The sequence below is a fragment of the Alexandromys fortis genome, unplaced genomic scaffold, assembly GCF_014885135.2.
Source record: "Alexandromys fortis isolate MF-2015 unplaced genomic scaffold, M_Fortis_MF-2015_v1.1 scaffold_16, whole genome shotgun sequence".
In the NCBI taxonomy this organism is placed as follows: Eukaryota; Metazoa; Chordata; class Mammalia; order Rodentia; family Cricetidae; genus Alexandromys; species Alexandromys fortis.
This window is the reverse complement of record NW_026067893.1, coordinates 5,177,421-5,194,381: the sequence shown is the minus strand read 5'-3', so window position 1 is coordinate 5,194,381 and position 16,961 is coordinate 5,177,421. Positions and strand designations below refer to the sequence as shown.

The 16,961-nt window shown below is 48.3% G+C and overlaps 1 long non-coding RNA gene across 1 annotated transcript in view; it reads right to left on the bottom strand.

Annotated features, from left to right (window-relative positions):
* Positions 1 to 766: 766 nt before the first annotated feature.
* Positions 767 to 16,961, bottom strand: part of LOC126506212 (uncharacterized) — a 38,112-nt gene continuing 21,917 nt past the window's right edge. Inside the window, exon 3 of the long non-coding RNA XR_007593150.1 lies at positions 767 to 977. This is a non-coding gene — a long non-coding RNA (uncharacterized lncRNA). The remainder of the gene's footprint in view (positions 978 to 16,961) is intronic.

Below are 16,961 nucleotides of genomic sequence, written 5' to 3'. Positions count from 1 at the left end.
GTGCGTGTGTGTGTGTGCGTGTGTGTGTGTGTGTGTGTGTGTGTAAACAGGGACTCCCTGTCTGCAGGGAAGGAGACAGATACTGTGAGGCCCCTCCAAGGCTTCCACTTGCATCTTTCCATGCAGAGCTGACAGCTGGTGGTGACTTAGGCAAATTTATTCATGGACCAAGGAACCTCCAAAAACAGAGCCAGACCACAGCTGCTTCCCTCTGGGGCACTAGCATTTCATGGGTCTCTGGGGGTCCCAGGTAAATCAGCAAGCAGGAAATGCAGGAAAGGACATGGGTTCTGGAGAAACAAATGTAAAAAGACAAGAATTTGCACAAATGACCTTGGTCAGACCATGAAGAAAAGGGAGAGTCCGAAGGAGACTTTCAATCATGGGGATCTCCTGAGAAATAAACGAGAAATGGATATGGTCGTCTAGGGCGCCAGAGACCGGAGATCATTGCAGTTCAAGGATATGATACATTTTCTGTAGATAATGTCACACAGGCTACTTCCTCACTCAACAAACATCTCAGTTATTCAATTCCATAAAAGTTTGTTAAGGCTTCATGACCACAGCTGGCAAGGGAAATCAGAGGAAAAAGAAGGCTGTGCTGCCCTGTGATAAGTTCCTAAATGAAAACGCATGCCCAGCCCAGAGAACACGCTGGAGAGAAAGCGAATGCCAGTTTCTGGAGCGTTCAGAAAGGCTTCCGGGGCAGAAACCAATGAGATGAGTCTTGAAGGTAAACAGTGTGTCACTAGGTCCTGGAAGGTCGGGTTCATCTTTCTTTAATAGCTGACAGCCCATGGTCAATGGATGTGGTCACCCCCCACCCCCTGTTTAAAGAGAGAAGCACAACGCTGTGATGGTGGACGAGGAGTGGAGGTGACTTCATGATCATCTCTGGTCCCCACATGACGCTGGGACTAGCCAGTCTTCAAAGTCCCAAGTCTTGGCATAATGGACTTGTCCCAAAGGTAAATCTGTGGGCACAAGGATAAGATAAATAGAATTAAGGAAGAATAAATAGACACAACACATCTTGGGGCTGGGGAGATGGTTCAGTGGATACAGTGAAAATACAAGAATGTGGTTTTTATCTCCAGTAGCCTGGTTCAGCAGCACGCGCCTGAAGCCCAGTACTGGAAGAGTGGAGCAAGGAGGCTTGCAGGGGCTCACAGGTCAGTCTGTCAGCCAAGTCTGTGAGCTCCAGATTCTGTGAAAGAGTGTCTCAAAAAATAAAATACACAGTGGTTGAAGATGTCCAGGCATCTATCTCTGGCCTCCACAACTAAGCACACCCCCACACATGTACACCCCCCACATATATAGTAATGTTCACACACAGAAATGCACACACTGAGGAATGTACACACACACACAGAGGAATAGCCACACAGAGAGGAATGCACACACATGCACAGGAATGCACACACACAGAGGAATACACACACAGGAATGCACACACACATAGAGGAATACACACACAGGAATACACACACAGGAATGCACACACACATAGAGGAATACATACACAGGAATGCACACACAGGAATGCACACACACATAGAGGAATACATACACAGGAATGCACACACAGGAATGCACACACACAGTGGACAAACACATCTGAAGCTCCTTCCCAGCAGCTGGTGAGTGATGGTGCTGGCTCAGAGCTTGTACCTACTAGTGAATCTTCCACCTTGTCTTCACACACAATGTTCCTGAGTCCTGAGGCAGGGGCAGTCCTGAGAACTGAGTGGGGTCAATGGCCATGGCCACCCCCGACCCTGTAGAGCATTGGTCAGCCCAGATTGTAAATCATTCCTACCTGGGCCGGCCCTTCCTTAGAACCTCTCTTTTGCCACCAGGGAATGGAGCTCTGTCTGCCTGCTGTCCATGGATGGGACAGCCTGAACAGACATGGCAGGCATGACCTTTTTGTAGAGAGCCAAGCTTGTTTCTGTCTCTTTAAATGAACTTTGGCAGGAGCGTGGTTGTCTATGAACTCTCCTTGACCACTCCTCTGGGGCTGTGATCCACAGCTTTTCCACCTGCTTCTCCAATGGGCGAGAGTTCCCAAGCGCATAGTGGAACATCCACAGTTTGATCAGGTTCCCCGCCGTCAGATCTGAGCCTATGCAGATGAAATGTACCCTGGGTGAGGTGGGGGCAAGGGCAGGGGTGCCCTCAGCTCTCCCCAAGTGCTGGCAGGAAGAAGGCTGCCGGAGAAGGCATCCTGGCCCTAGCCAGGAAGGTTCAGGAAACAAAGAGGAAGGTGGCCAGTCAGGAATGAGAGCAGGATTAAGATCACACACAGTGCAGCCCTTAGAAACCGGCTTAATCCATTTTATAAAGAGTTGGGAGGGTTGTCTCTGCCTGAATATAATACCTTGCACATCTGATCAGCTTTTTCCCAGAACATTTCAAAGCTCTCTGCAAATACAGTGGAGTCTCTTCAGATTAGAGCATGGCCTATTATTACCTAGCTTTGGAGACACCCCAGGTCAGCAGGTCACCTGGGGCCCTCTGAAATAAGTCTGAATCCCTACAACAAAAAGCCTGGGGTGGTGTGGTTTGTCTAACTAGTGGTTTTCAAACTATGTGAGTCATAGGCCCCTTTGGGGGGAAAAAAGGCCTCAAGCTCAATTCTTAATACAAAGCAAAGAAGAATTGTGTGGGTCAGGGCAAAGATCTGGGACCGGGGCACAAAGATGGAGTCTACTGAACACCTCATCCACTGGGCCCCAGGATTCCCAGAAGAGCACTATGGACGCCTGTTAGACCCTGTTCCTCGCCCCAGAGAAAGGGGTGTGTGTGTGTGTGTGTGTGTGTGTGTGTGTACAGGTTCATATTCATTCCTGTCTACGTGTATGCAGAAACTAACTTCAGGTATCAATCCTCAGGCAGGACACCATTCACTTGTTTTGCGTTGTTTTGGAGACACTCTCTTGCTGATCTGAAGCTTATTAAGTAGGCTGGGCTGTCTCGTCCTCCTCGGCACTGGGATTGCAAGACGGCCGCCCGGCTTTCCACGCATGGACTCCGGGATAGAACTCGAGTTCCCATGCTCACCCACCACACATGTCAGGTGTGAGCCGTCTTCCCAGCCCATAGGTAATGAAAACGTCATTCGGGCAGGGGAGGCCCCTTCTGCTCAGTGGCTCCACCGTTAGGTTTGGTACCTAATTGTTTGTGTATTATGTCGTGGGTTTTTTCTTAAGGCTATGTTTATTGCTTTAAATTATGCGTGTGAGTTTGAGGATGAGTACCTGAGGAGGGCAGAAGTCTGGGATGCCTGCGTTAGAGTAATGAACAATTTTGCCACCTGAATTGGACGCTGGGAACTGAGCTCTGATCCTCTGGAAGAGCAGCAAGCCATCTTGCCCACCCACTTGTCTCTCCATCCTCCTATGGAGTCTTTAAAAAAGAAAAGATTTGTGTGTGTGTGTGTGTGTGTGTGTGTGTGTGTGTGTGCATGCGCGCATAGATGTGTGACTGTGACCTGCGGTCAGAGGACAGCTTTACTCACAACTGATTCTGTCCTTTCACCATGGGATTCAGGGCTTGAACTTGGGTCGTCAGATTGGCACTGTAAGGGCTTTTATTCTCTGGACCGTCTTTCTGGCCCCTGTGCCTAAAACTTTTAACTTGAAGAGAGGAAGGCATTATCCCAGGCAGGCCCCTTCCTAGGGTACTGCCATGTGCACAGCTCCGCTTACAAGGCTGTGGAGCCCACCCACTCTCATGTCCTTCAAAATCCACGTCTGTTATTGTGACTTTCCAAAGAAATGCCAGAAAGTCAAATAAATCCACCCACCTGAGAGTCTTCTAGACTAGTCCTTCTGGGCCCCTGAGCACAGACTGCCCCTCCCAGGTGCTGGACAAGCCTCCTCTCCCCACCCCTCCCCTTTCAACAGACAGAAGCTACACCCAGCAAAACTCCAATTGTTTGTTCAGGGATTCTAATGAAACCCCCTCAGGAGAGGCTGTGGGCAAATTGAAAGTCCCCGAGATTTCAGTGGAGCTGTGCCAGGGGGCTCCTTGAGGGGCTAGACACACACACCCTTCTTCTCTCAGCACCCCATGATGAGAGGCCATGGTAGGCATTAACATTGCATGCCATGGATACAAACAGACTCTCTTCAACTAGACAATATCTTTATTACTCTCTGATTCCACCACACACGAGACAAATGGCAAACCTCTGAGTGCTGTTTACCTGGACTAGGAGGGTCCTTCCTTGTTCGTTCTTTGATTCAGGTCCTAGGCTGCAGGGCCAGATTCAGTCCTCTGAATGCATGTTCTGACTGGGAATTGGGAGGGCCCTTCCTGGGGTTGTGAGGATCGTGGGTGCATAGCCCTTAGGGGTGCATCGGGTAGTGTGTACCCAAGAGACGGAAGCTACCCAGGGACTGAAAACTGAGGGGTTCGGATGTAGGAATTGGTTTTGTAGGAAATCAAAATGCTAAGAAAGCAAATGGGAACAGTCTAAAGATGGACAATGTAGGAAGTCACGGGGACTCCGGGGTAGAGGGACAGATGAAAAATGATGGGGTTACCAGAGTGGGCCAAGGACCCTGGTTAACCTGCATCTCCAGGGGCCTCTCCAAAAGGGCAGGAACCATGGAAAAAGAATGCTGCTAATTCTGCTGGCCAGCATGGCACGAGAAGAAATGTCCCGTCTATGCCATCGCCACCCCTGCTGTGCCACGCAACGACCGACCTGCCTGAAGCCACTCAGGAGGAGTCTGAGAGGGAGAAGCAGAAAGGGGCTCAGAGGTATCAGGCCTCACTGTACACAGAGGTCACAGCACAGATGAAAAGGGGCCCAGTGACCCCGATAATCTCCAGGGACCTCTCCCAGCCTGAGCAGCTCTTGACGGGAACCTCTGTACGCGCTACTGTCACGAGTCTTTCTCCGTCTCACCAGCCAAATCCCAAATAACGGCTCGGAGACTCATATTCCTTATGAAAGCTCGGCCATTAGCTCAGGCTTGTCTCAACTAGCTCTTATAACTTAAATTAACCCGTTTATATTAATCTACACTCTACCATGCAGCGTCACCTCCATTTCATCTTGCACCTCCCATTTCCTCTCCATATCTCCTGCCTTCTTCTGCCCCTCAATTGATTCCTCCTCCTCCTCTTTCTTTCTCCCATGGGAAGTCCCGCCTACACCACCTGCCTAGCTCTTTATTAAACCAATCACAGTGCTGTACCTTCACGCAGTGCACAAATGTCTGACAGCACCCACATGATGACAACCACAGAAATCACACTTCTTACGCTCAGGGAAGCTATAGAGGGGAATCTTTCCATCAGCTATGTGAGGTTCAGCTAAACAATTTGGGAGACATTTCTGCTTTCTGACTTGCAGATTCTCTCATGAGACCATGAAAATTATATAACCTATCATTGTTCTATGTTTCCCTTTTTGCCTTAGCTGCCAGGAAGCTCTAAGCTAAATTCAAACTTCCCAAACATGGGTCTTTAATTATATATCATCTCCTCTATGTTCCTTTAAATATGCAATCCCCAGCTTGATCCTTCCATTGATTAAACACTTTTTATCTCAAATACATTTGAATCACAAGGTGAATCCTTTTTTAAAATGCAGCAATACAAGACTGACTTCCAGGTGAATGGCACACACCTTCAATCCCAGCACTCTGGAGGCGAAGGCAGGCGCATCTCTGTGAGTTCAAGGCCAGCCTCGTCTACAGAGCGAGTTCCAGGCCAGTCAGGGCTGCAAGATGAGAGTCTCTCTCATGAAAAGAAAAAAGCAGTATTAAAATGAACGGAAAGCTGGGCTCCAGCCCAGGGCCTTGCCGTGTGAGCAGTCTGCACTGAACTTTGCCCCAGCTGACTGCCTCTGAAGATGGCTCTGTCAGTTCCTACAGCTCTAATTCTCTGTTATATTTGATCTCTGACCTCTTCCCCCACAAGGCTTCCTGGTGAGCTGTCATTTTCCCACGTTGAGAAAGCCACAGACCTGCCGCACTTCTCCATGGCTCTGGCTTGCTCTGAAACCATCTCTATGCCTTTTTCACTTCCCCTTTCTCTACCCAGGTCAGAGATCTCCTCTCAGGCGGGCACCAGCCCTTCCCAAGCGATGCCAGCACCACGGGGTCATTAAAGAGGAAGCCCCAGCACTGGACAGAGAAGTCCTGGAGGTGGAGGGTGGTGTGTGGTCATAACCAGCACCGCACGGGCCTTTAGGTCGCTTGTGTGAATCCATTCGTGCCCTCTAGCTCCCCAGCTGATCTGACCAATGGGCATATACCCTGCTACAGCTCTGCCAGCACGGAATCCTTCTTGGAATGATTTCTCCCTCAAAACACCATGACCATCATGGGCATGAGCTGGTCAAGCAAACTAGCCCAAGTCAGGACCTCGCTCTTGCCAAGGTGGCCCATCTGGCCTTGAACTCACTATGTAGCCAAGCGTGATCTTGAGCTTAGGGTCCTTTAGATTTTATACAGTGCTAGGAATCCAACCCCAGGGCTCAGGTACTCTATTAATTGAGGTGCAGCCCTAACCATGAGAGTAGATTTTGGGTGGGGCGACAGGCTAAACTCATTCACGTGACCCACAGATCTCCACAAGTTCCTGCTGACTCCAAGCCCCACGTGATCTCAGCTGTGTCCTGGCTCAGCTGGCCGGCTCGTTTGTCTTGGGTCTCTTTACCAATGGGTTTTTTGGGGCTTGCACCCACCCAACAGCACAGGATGCAGGGTGCCACAGCAGGCACTGCATCGTGACCTCGCTGAGCCCCAGGCTCTACCCCTGAGCTAACGGAGAAACTGGGGCAAAACGCACGGATGGAGGGGTGTGTCCCACAAACTGCTCGCTCCTTTCCCTTGTTCTGCAGAGCAGGTGACCTGAAAAGTGTTTTGGAACACATGGTCATGCTCCAGAGGTGGCGAAGACCCCCAGGCAATTCTCCTGAGACCTTGTCTTCCTCTAGATTGCTCTGCTTTGCAAAGAATTCTCCAGGGTCTCCCAGGACAATGGCAGCGCTTGATCCATGTCAGTGATGGAGACCAGCTCTCCTTAGAATTTGTCCGGAACGCCTCAAGAGCAATGGGTACAGGTGGTTCTGTGGCTGTAACCCTTTCCGTGCCCTCATCGGGCTCCCACGGTAGAGCTGGCCTGCTCTGTGAATTTCTGTCTCTGAGAAAGCACAACCAAGTCTAATTGAGAAGGATATATGCGAAAACCTTATTTCCCCTGGTGTCTATGTTTCCCCTGGTAATCACAGATGACCCTCAGCTCCCCGAGAAAGCCACAACAGATGTGTCCAAATCCAGGTCTCCTCCTTCTCCATCCTGAGCAATACCAGCCCAGAGTTGATGTGGCTGAATTTGATAGCTACTTCCCTGGTAGACTCAGAGCAGAATCACACTGAGCCCCAGACTCACACCAGAATCACACTGAGCCGTGTCTCCAAAGAGCGCTGTTCCCACCATGTCCAAAGCTGACATCCTGATGGGAACTCAGCAATGCCATCCTTAAGTCTTTGGTGGACTTTGTGGGCACCCACCGGGCTTGTCCAGAGGGCTGGCTCAGTGGCACCACTCAGTGGCACCAGCCTCAATGTCTTCCCGTCACAGTAACTACTAGTGATGCCCTTTGATGTTTATTGATTCCAGTCAAGTAGGAACCAAGTTTATCCAACCAACTTGACAACTGTAGATACCGGCATCTGAAGAGCAGTTACACTTACGGGGCTGAAGAGATGGCTCAGCAGCTGGGGATCCTGAAGACCTGAGTTCAGTGAACCGACGTGTTAGAAGAAGAGAAGCCAGCATGGTTGCCCTCTGCCCTTCACACACATGCTATTGGTGTGTGTGCAGAGAGAGAGAGAGACAGAGAAACCCAGAGAGAGTCAGAGACAGAGGTAAAAATAAAAGAAGAGAAACACTGACCGTGGTCGCACAGCTATTAAGAGTATGATCACATGACTATTAAGAACAGGGGTCAAGCTCCTCACCAGGTCTCCCTGCCCCCAAAGCCTGCACACTTACTAAGCTACACGTATATCTGGTGCCAGGAGAGGTGCTGGCCACAAAAGTCACTGAGATTGAAGAGAACTGGTTTCCAGGACTGTCACCGGCACCTGAAGGACTCTGCAGAGAAACCCTTCCTTTGTAGTGTGGGAGGCACCAGGGCTACTCTGCCTTGGTCTAGAAGGTTCTGTAAGGAAGTGCCATGAGGACTCTGACCTGTTTGGAGAAAACAGTCACTGGGGTGAGAAGAAACCAGCAGACAGGGAGAGTAAACAGAAAGCCATGGGCAGGAGAAGGTTCATTGGGTACTGACAGACTGTCTAAGGCTCCATGATGGCCGCTCAGTGGTGACATTATCTGGGGCTCCCTCACGGCCTCCTAAGGCTGGGGCAGGAGTCAGGTTGTGTGTTCACAGGGAATTTTCCTGCCGTGGACTTTCTCAGAGTTCTGCTAGGGCTTTGTTCCCACACGGCTTGGCCTTGAAGACAGCCCTGCCTCATCTGGGAGGAGTCAGAGGGTGGACATGAGATGGGAAGTCCTGTCCTGCCCATCATTCCCATGGGGGCCCAGTGACCAGTGCGTTTTTGCTCCCCATCCTGGCAAGCTTAGTGGCCTCCCTTCCCCCACCTGCTCATTACAGAACAAAGGAACCTGGCTCCTTCCCGCCAGTCCAGCGAGAGTTCCTAATTGGCTTTCCATTAAAGAGAAAATAGACTACTGTTTCCACCTCATTATTTATGAGCCTTTCTGGAAGTACATTTCCATGCACCCTGGGATTACTCCTGCCCATTTTGCTTGGCCATATTTTATGATCTGTTTTATTTATTCAGGGCCTCTATTGGGTACTCACATCTGAAACCAATTAAAAAACAAGAACTAAGAAAAACCAAATAAACACCTGGATATGTCCAAACCCCAAGTCTTTCTGCAGCCCGTTCCTGGCGGAATGGGCAAAGCCATGCCAACAGTCCCAGGCCATCGCAGTGGAGATTGCTCTGTGCACCGAGAGGTCAGGTAACTGCCACAAAAAATGGCAGCCTACAGAGAGAAAGAGCTCTTGTTGACAGAGTGTCAACAGGTAGCTGAGCGGCCCTGGTTCTCCGGTCCACACAGGGTCTCCCTCCTTATTTGCTTTCGTACCTTCGTCTCTGGGTGTACGAGAAACTTTGTCATTTGTTGTTCTCCCGTACACACACACACACACACACACACACACACACACACACCATCCCAGAAGGCTGAAGGGACGCGTGGAAGGCTGTGCTCTTGGGAATGGCTTATCTTTCTTTCACACATGTCTCTGGCCTCTTTCCGGAAGGGTAAAGGACCTCAGAGGAGCACCCGCCAAGCCTGGTGGGAGTCTCATGTGCATTGTCCACCACTGGCTCACGTGTTTGGCTGCTGATGCTGTCTGGGGTGGTTGCGGTATCCTTAGGACATGGGACTCAGACGTCAGTTGTAGGGCTATGGGAGAGGGACCAAAGGGTTGTTGCCAGTTCTGATTCTGTCCTGGGCTTTCTGCTTCCTGGTTGGCTCCCAAGACGTAAGCAAGATTTGTTGCCAGTGGTCACCTTGGTGGACTGCGCCTTCTCCAGCTGTGGGCCCAAATAAATGCTTCCTGACTTAGGAGGAAAGGATTTGGTCACAGCCACACCAAGCAGCTAATGCACTGGCTGTCCCAGAGACACAGCCGCCCTCACGCTTAGCTGTGGTGATGCAGATTGCAGGGGAAGACGACAGGCCGCCTGGCTGTCTCAGAGGCGGCTGTGAGCACTTCCCACATCTTTCTAGAATGTGTTTTGGAATCTGTCTCCACGCACAAGCAAGTGCAAGGCGCTTTTCATATAAAATGCAGATAAGCCAGCTTCGGTTCCACCTGCTCGCCCCTCCAGCATCACTCCTAGCTGCTCTGGAAGCTCCTCCTTGTCTCACTGTCCATCTATCCTGAGCATCAAGACACTGGTGCAGGGGCTCTGCCCTGACATCAGAGCTCTCTTTTTCCTTTTACATGGGTCTGGGTGTGCGGGCAGCATGCAGAGACAGAGCACAGGGCTAGCAGTCAGCACCATGTTTTAAAATGCCGTGTTCCTTGGACCAGGTGGCTCAGTGGACAAAGGTACTTGCTGCTAAGCCTGCTGGCCCGAGTTCAGTCCCCAGGACCCATATGGGACAAATGCACACCATAGCAGTGATTTCTTCCTCCCATGGTATCTGCAGTGCTTGTTAAAATCATACTTCATCTACGCATTAAACTGTGATGGGAAGGACTTGGGAAGAGAATGCCCACACGCTGCAAGCTGGAGCCTTCTCAGAACCAGGCCAGAGCTTGGTAACACTGAAATTAGCCGGATGAAGCTGGATTGCTCTATATAATCTAATCACTTCCTTTGGGATGACTAGGGACTCCTCAGGTTAATATTCAAAATGGATAAAACCAAGTGCACAGGGCAAAGGGGAAGCCGTTGTCAAATGTTTTATTATTGTGACATAATGATTTATAAATTTATTTACATAACAAATTGATACATTTATCTTTAGTGTCTTTGTTGGTTAGTTGGTGTAATGGTTAGGGTTGTTGTTTTTGATTTTATGTATATGAGTGCTTTGTCTGGGTGTGTACATGTGTCCCACATAGGTGCAGTACCCTCAGGGGCTGGAAGAGGGTGCTGGATCCCCCGAGACTACACTTACAGACAGTTGTGAGCCACCACCAGGGAGCTGGGACCCAAACCTGAGACCCCTGGAAAACAAGCCACTGAGCCTTTTCTTCAGCTCCTGGTGGTTAGTTTTAACTCAGTGTGACTTGGTATGACACCTGAGAAGAGAGGGATTGTCTAGGTCAGATCAACCTGTGCCTGTCGGGAATGATCTTAATTCATTTAATTAATTCTGGAATTCCCAACCTGCCAGCATGTGGCACCATTCCTAGGTTTGAGGCCCCAGACTTCCTGCCATTACCTCCCAAGTGCTAGGTTAGCAGTGTAGAAGGAAGTTTCTGTCCCACCCAGTCCTGCATCCATTTAGTCCCAAAGAAGATTATATTAATTATAAACTGTTTATTTTTAACTAGGCTTATTATTAACTAGCTTTTACAGCTTAAATTAATGCATATCTATTCATCTATGTATTGTCACTAGGCTGTAGCTTACTGGTCATGTTCTGACATCTTTCTCCTTTGGTGGCTACATGGTGTCTCCACCTTTCCTCTTCCCAGAATTCTCTTACTCTTGTCACCCTTCCTAGACTTCCCGCCTGGCTACTAGCCAATCAGAGTTTTATTAAGCTAATATGAGTGACAAGTCTTTACAGTGTCACTATCCCACATAAGAGCATTATCACACAGCATAGGTATCAGGCTTGGACTACCATGCCCAGCTTACAATTTCAAATTTCATTTTTTTCAATAACTTTTTGAGATGGAGTCTTATGTATTTCGGCTTGACCTTGAATTCACTCTGTAGCTGAGGATGACCTTGAACTCCCGATCCTCATTCTTCTACTTCTTAAATACTGGGCTTAAGGATATATGCTACCACGCTGAGTTTATGTGCTGCTGAGAAAGGAATCCAGGGCTTCCTGCATGCCAGGCAAGCACTCTTTGCACTGAGCTCCAGTCTACCCTAGTAAAGGTATTTCCCATAGTAGAGGTCTGTATATGAAGGATGTCCTCAGTTTTAGGAAGTGCTACACACACAACATACTGGCCACTCATGAATTAGTTTTAATTTAGTGGTTCCTGGGGTTGAGAGGTCTTAGTCATAAAGACGCATTATTGAAAATGCATTTCTAAAAAATCACAGCTTGCTGTACAAGGAGCATTTTCTCAAGCATTTTCTAGCATTTTCCTCCATTGCAGGAGCTCCTAGTGCTGCCATTTGGCAGCTGAACTCCTCGGTTTCTCCAGAGTTGGGAAGTTCAGGCTGGAAAGCGTCTTGTAGAGACGAAGGAATGCTGCAATCCAGGGCAAGCGAGAACTGAGTAAGTCCAGGGGAAACAAGTGGTATTTCGGGATCTTCATATAAAACAGACTCTCGTGGTGACAAAGCCCCCGGGACAGCTGACACCGCTGTGGTTTGTTTCCTACACTGACATTCAGGGGGAGGCTACCAAATGAAAAAGCAAGGGAGTAATTTCCTCCTTCAGCCACAGACTCCACAGGACTCTTAGACTGTCACAGAGGTCCTGAGTGAGAACAGCTGTTTGAGGTGACTAAGACCAAGAGCAGAGGCAAAAGTCAGCAGATGACACTGGCCTGGGGAATCCCAAAGGCAGGGCCACCCAGTACCCTCAGCCCCTGGAGCCACCTGGAGAGACCGTGGACTTCCTTTTCCTGACATTTGAACTACATTGGTGCAGCCTCTGCTTTCCACAAAACCTCCCCTCCAGTCTCCCCAACTCTCAGATGCCCACAGTGAGTGAGGGAAGGGCTGGGTGGCATGTTTGGGCCACCTTAGGGTGTTTTGTTGTCATTTTTGTTGATTTGGGGGGCGGATGGTGGGCAGTAGGCGCATGTACAGATATGTATGGGAAGTCTGCATGCATGAGGGGGCCAGAGGTCAACATTGACACGAAGCCTGGGGCTGCCTGCGTTTTGTCTACTGCCCCGCCAGGAAGCTCCTGTGGATTCCTCATCCCTGGTCCCAGCACTAAGATTACTGTTGGGCATCGTTGTGCCGAGCTCTTATGTGGGCACTGGAAATTCAAACTCAGGTCTTTGTAGCAAGTAGCAAGCACTGTGACACCCACAAGTCATCTCCCAGACCCCTCAGGAGGATTTGAAGTTTGTCTCTATTGAATTGGTTTAGCTAAAGCAGGAACTCAAGCAGAGAAATGTCAGGCTCATGTGGACAATCGCACACCCTCTAGGCAGGGCTTTGGCTATTCACCAGTCATGGAGCATTGGACTGAGTTAATGTCATGTGTGTCCCTGCGTCTTGGGGACCCAGTAGGCATTAGGTGGTGTCTGGGAAGGCCAGAGGGTCAGGAAGGACTCCTTGCTTGTTAGAGTGAGGTTTGGGAAGCTGTGGCCAGGGCTACCCTGAGAACTCCCTGCCCCAACCACTTGCTTTTTACAAGGCTCGGGCCTGCCAAGTGCTAGGGCAGCCAGGAAAGGGCAAGGCCTTGCTGGGGTAGGGTAGCTCATCATCACAACCGAGGACGTGGCTCCTGCAGAAATCCCAGGGAGATGCTGGCTCCTGGCAGTTGCCAACCTGGGCAGCGGCTGCCAAAGAGGCTTTAATGAGCGACTGACAAATGAGTCCCCTTTGCCCTGCCCTGCCTGCAGCAAGCCCGCTGCCTCCCCACGCTGCCTTCCCCGCCGCTCTTACGTCTCCCTCCCAGTCTCGGGCTGAACGCCTTTTCCCCATTCTTCTGAATGTTAAAGTCACGACCTTTGCGGTTTATGGGCCACTAGAGACCGAACTAAATGTGTTAGCTCAGAGTCCAAACAAGTAATAGCCGGCCAATTAAATTAATAATCCATATTGTTACAATGTTTAACCACGGCTGTTTCCTCAGCGGTCTGTTTAAATCACAGCCAAGGCCTGACCTATTAAAATGAATAACTGAAATTATGAGAAACTATTTAATAAACACAGCTAGGAACACCACACAATTGGGCATGAAATATTTATCACCACTTGAAACAGAACTGTTTGGGACTTTGAGGAGAGATTAATGAATGAGTTTTAATTTCTGACTCACAAGGTGGGAGGTGAGGCTGGGACTGGGGGCCTTTGACAGATTCTTGGGAAGAATCAGTTTACACTGTGTTATCTCATTGAGTGGAGACGTATTTATGTGTGAGCCTCCTGCAGCGCTGTGAAGGGGAAGATCTGTGTCTTTGACCAGATGGTTGAGTAGATGGACAGATGAATGCATGGATGGATGGATGGATGGATGGATGGATGGATGGATGGATGGAGATGTGGTGGCCTGAATACAAATGGCTCCCATAGATTCATAGGGGCTGGTGCAATCAGGAGGCGTGACCTTGTTGGAATAGGCATGGATTTGTTGGAGGAAATATATCACTGGGAATGGACTTTGAGGTCTCAGATGCTCAAGTTAAGCCCAGTGTCTCATTCTCTTCCTACTGTCTACTGATCCAGATGTAAAACTCTCAGCTACCTCTCCAGTACCCTGTCTGCCTGCATCCAGCCATGACAAAAAATTAACTGAACCTCAAAACTATAAGCTAGCCCCAATTAAAAGATTTCCTTTATAATAGTTATAAAGTTATAATAGGCAGGTGCAGCCAGGTGCTGAGGAGCCCATTGCTAAGAGCCCATTCACATTGTAAGGCATGGGGATTGCTTCACGCATGATTTTCCTCTGGTACAGCTTCATTTCGCATGCCTGCCTTACCCAAGGCACTGCTGGATTATTACCTCCAGGGCGTTGTGCCTCCTGGGGTTGTGGCTGCTAGCACTTAATGCTCTCTATCAGTGCATTTGTGAGCTGCAGAAAAAAGAAGCTAAGAGTAGGTTGGCTGTGGTGCCATATGCCTGTAATCTCAGCAGAGAGCTGAGGCAGTAAGGTCTTAAGTTGAGGGATAACCTGAGCTATATAGCAAGTTTCAGGCTAGACTGAGCTATATAGGTAGATCCTATCTCAAAAGAAAAGAAAAGAAAGGGAGGAAGGAAAAAAGGAAGGAAGGAAGGAAGGAAGGAAGGAAGGAAGGAAGGAAGGAAGGAAGGAAGGAAGGAAGGGAAGGAGGGAGGGAGGGAAGGAGGGAGAAAAGGCCTACAGTAGAGACCAAGAGTCATGGCCATTGTTCTGGCTCTGCCGCTAGCATATAGGCTAAATTCAGGTAAGCCCACCTGGGCCTTTAACACAGTTGCTAAAAAGTTAGGTTAATTGACTTTTATTCCTGGTCTATTTGTCTTCAGATAGAGCATCACTAAGCTGAGTACTCTCTACTCAGACAATCTGGTTAAAGGCCAGGAGACAGCAGCTGAGTGGCTCATGAGAATGTCTGTGTTCCTGTCCTCAGGATTTAAGAGCAAGTGTGGCTACTTAGGAGACCAGCTCAGGGTGAGCAGGAACCACATGCATGTGGAACGGGAGGCCAGGCATGTGGGTCTTCCTGAGATCGTCTCTCAACAACAGCCAGCAGGTTTCTGTGGTCTTCCCCATTCACCTGGTGTTTGGGGATGATGAACCTTGCCCTGTTCTCTTCCAGGATTACAGGGAAAAGTAAACAGTACTGATGTTTTAAGGAATGCACTAAGCAAATGTGAGAGATTTGATTATTAACCAGATCCTTCCTTGAGACAGTGGAGACATTTCTACTAGTCCTTCTAGAAGCAGAGATGGTGATTTGGTCACATAATATGTCAATGGTTGGACTTGCTGTTCTGAGTATAATGATAGCTGAGAGATCATGAACTCTACAGAGGTCAAATTTTATACCATGACAGTTTTCTAAATAGTCTACCAACAAAGAATGTTTAAATAAAGATGTACACTTATCATGAAATACTACTATATATTGATATTAAATATCTATGATAGATTGTAAATGAAAAGATACAATTTCTAATAAAAATAAATTTTTCTACTTTATATTTATTATTAAAGCTTTACTTGAAAATACAAACATGTAAACTTGCATCTACAAGAGAGTATATGAATGTGTGTTTGTGTATGTGTGAATATGAACATATTCAAAGGTCTGGAGGGAAATATACCAAATGGCTACTTGCCCTTATATCTGGGAAGGAGTGTGGGTGATTGTTGGAAAATCTCCTATAAGCCAAGGGCCTTTGAGAGGCTGAACCAGGTTGAGTGTTTTCTTGGGTACCAAAAATATGTGTGTTATGTGCCTGCGTTCTCTCTCTCTAGGATGCTGGATTCGGTTCCTGTTCCCTGTTTGTGCAGAAGACTATTATCTGTGAGCCCCCCTAAATAAAGAATCCCTTATTATAATCAATAGTGTGGCATTATTTTGTGTTCTCCTACAGGTGATGGTGCTGCAGATTTTTTATACTGTTCTTTATGTGAAACTAAATTTTTTCGATGAAAGCATATGCTTTTAGATGCTTTTAAATGTTTTTAAATTAATCTATTGAGGAAGAAGAGACTCAGAAAGGATCCTGACAGAATTGTTTCGATACATAAGAGACTCTGAGAGCTGTTCCTTGATGTCATCCTCTCCATCATCTTCCACAGAAGCTCAGCTTTTCATTTTCTAGACTCCCTTGCAGCTACACAAAGTTGAGTATTAAGTTCTAGCCAATGGGAAGTCAGAAGTAATGAGTTAACAGTGCTTCTGTGTCCTCAGTGGGAAAGGTCTCTGTCACAGACTAGAACAACATGGAGAGTCTCTCACTGTTATTTTTACAATCTTGTCTGAGCTGCTAGAACTTTATGCTCTCCAATAGAAATGTAAAAATAAACAAGTGAGTATCAATGAGACTCTTCTTGTACCTTAAAAAGAAAGAAAAACAGCACAATACCTATTTCTTCTGCCCAAGGTCCTCAAAACCTACTGCCAAGACAAATCCAGTTTGCTTTTTAAATGGTGCAAGAGAACTTACAGGGTTAGTGAGGATTTCCTAAAACAGAAGAAGGCAGAGGGTGTTACATCCACATCTGCTGAGTCCCTATAGAGATCTATGCAAAGTGCTGTGGAGAAAAATACGTAGGGCAGGTGCCCCATCTTCATGGAGTTTGTGTTGAAGCAAGCATAGTACACTCAGAGGCTGACCTTGGGGGCCAGGTGAAGAGCATCTGGGTCAATCCATCCTCTCTCAAGGGAATGAAGACAGATTCCTAGAGGTGATCCTGCACTAGTTTTATTGAGGGATGCAAAGCCAGGGACTAGGGAGATGGCTCAGTGGTTGAGTTCTAAACTTGCAGAACAAGTTCAGTTCCCAGCACCCATGGACATCTGTAACTCCAGCACCAGGGTATCTGATGCCCTTTTCTGGCCTCCATAGGCACCAGGCACAT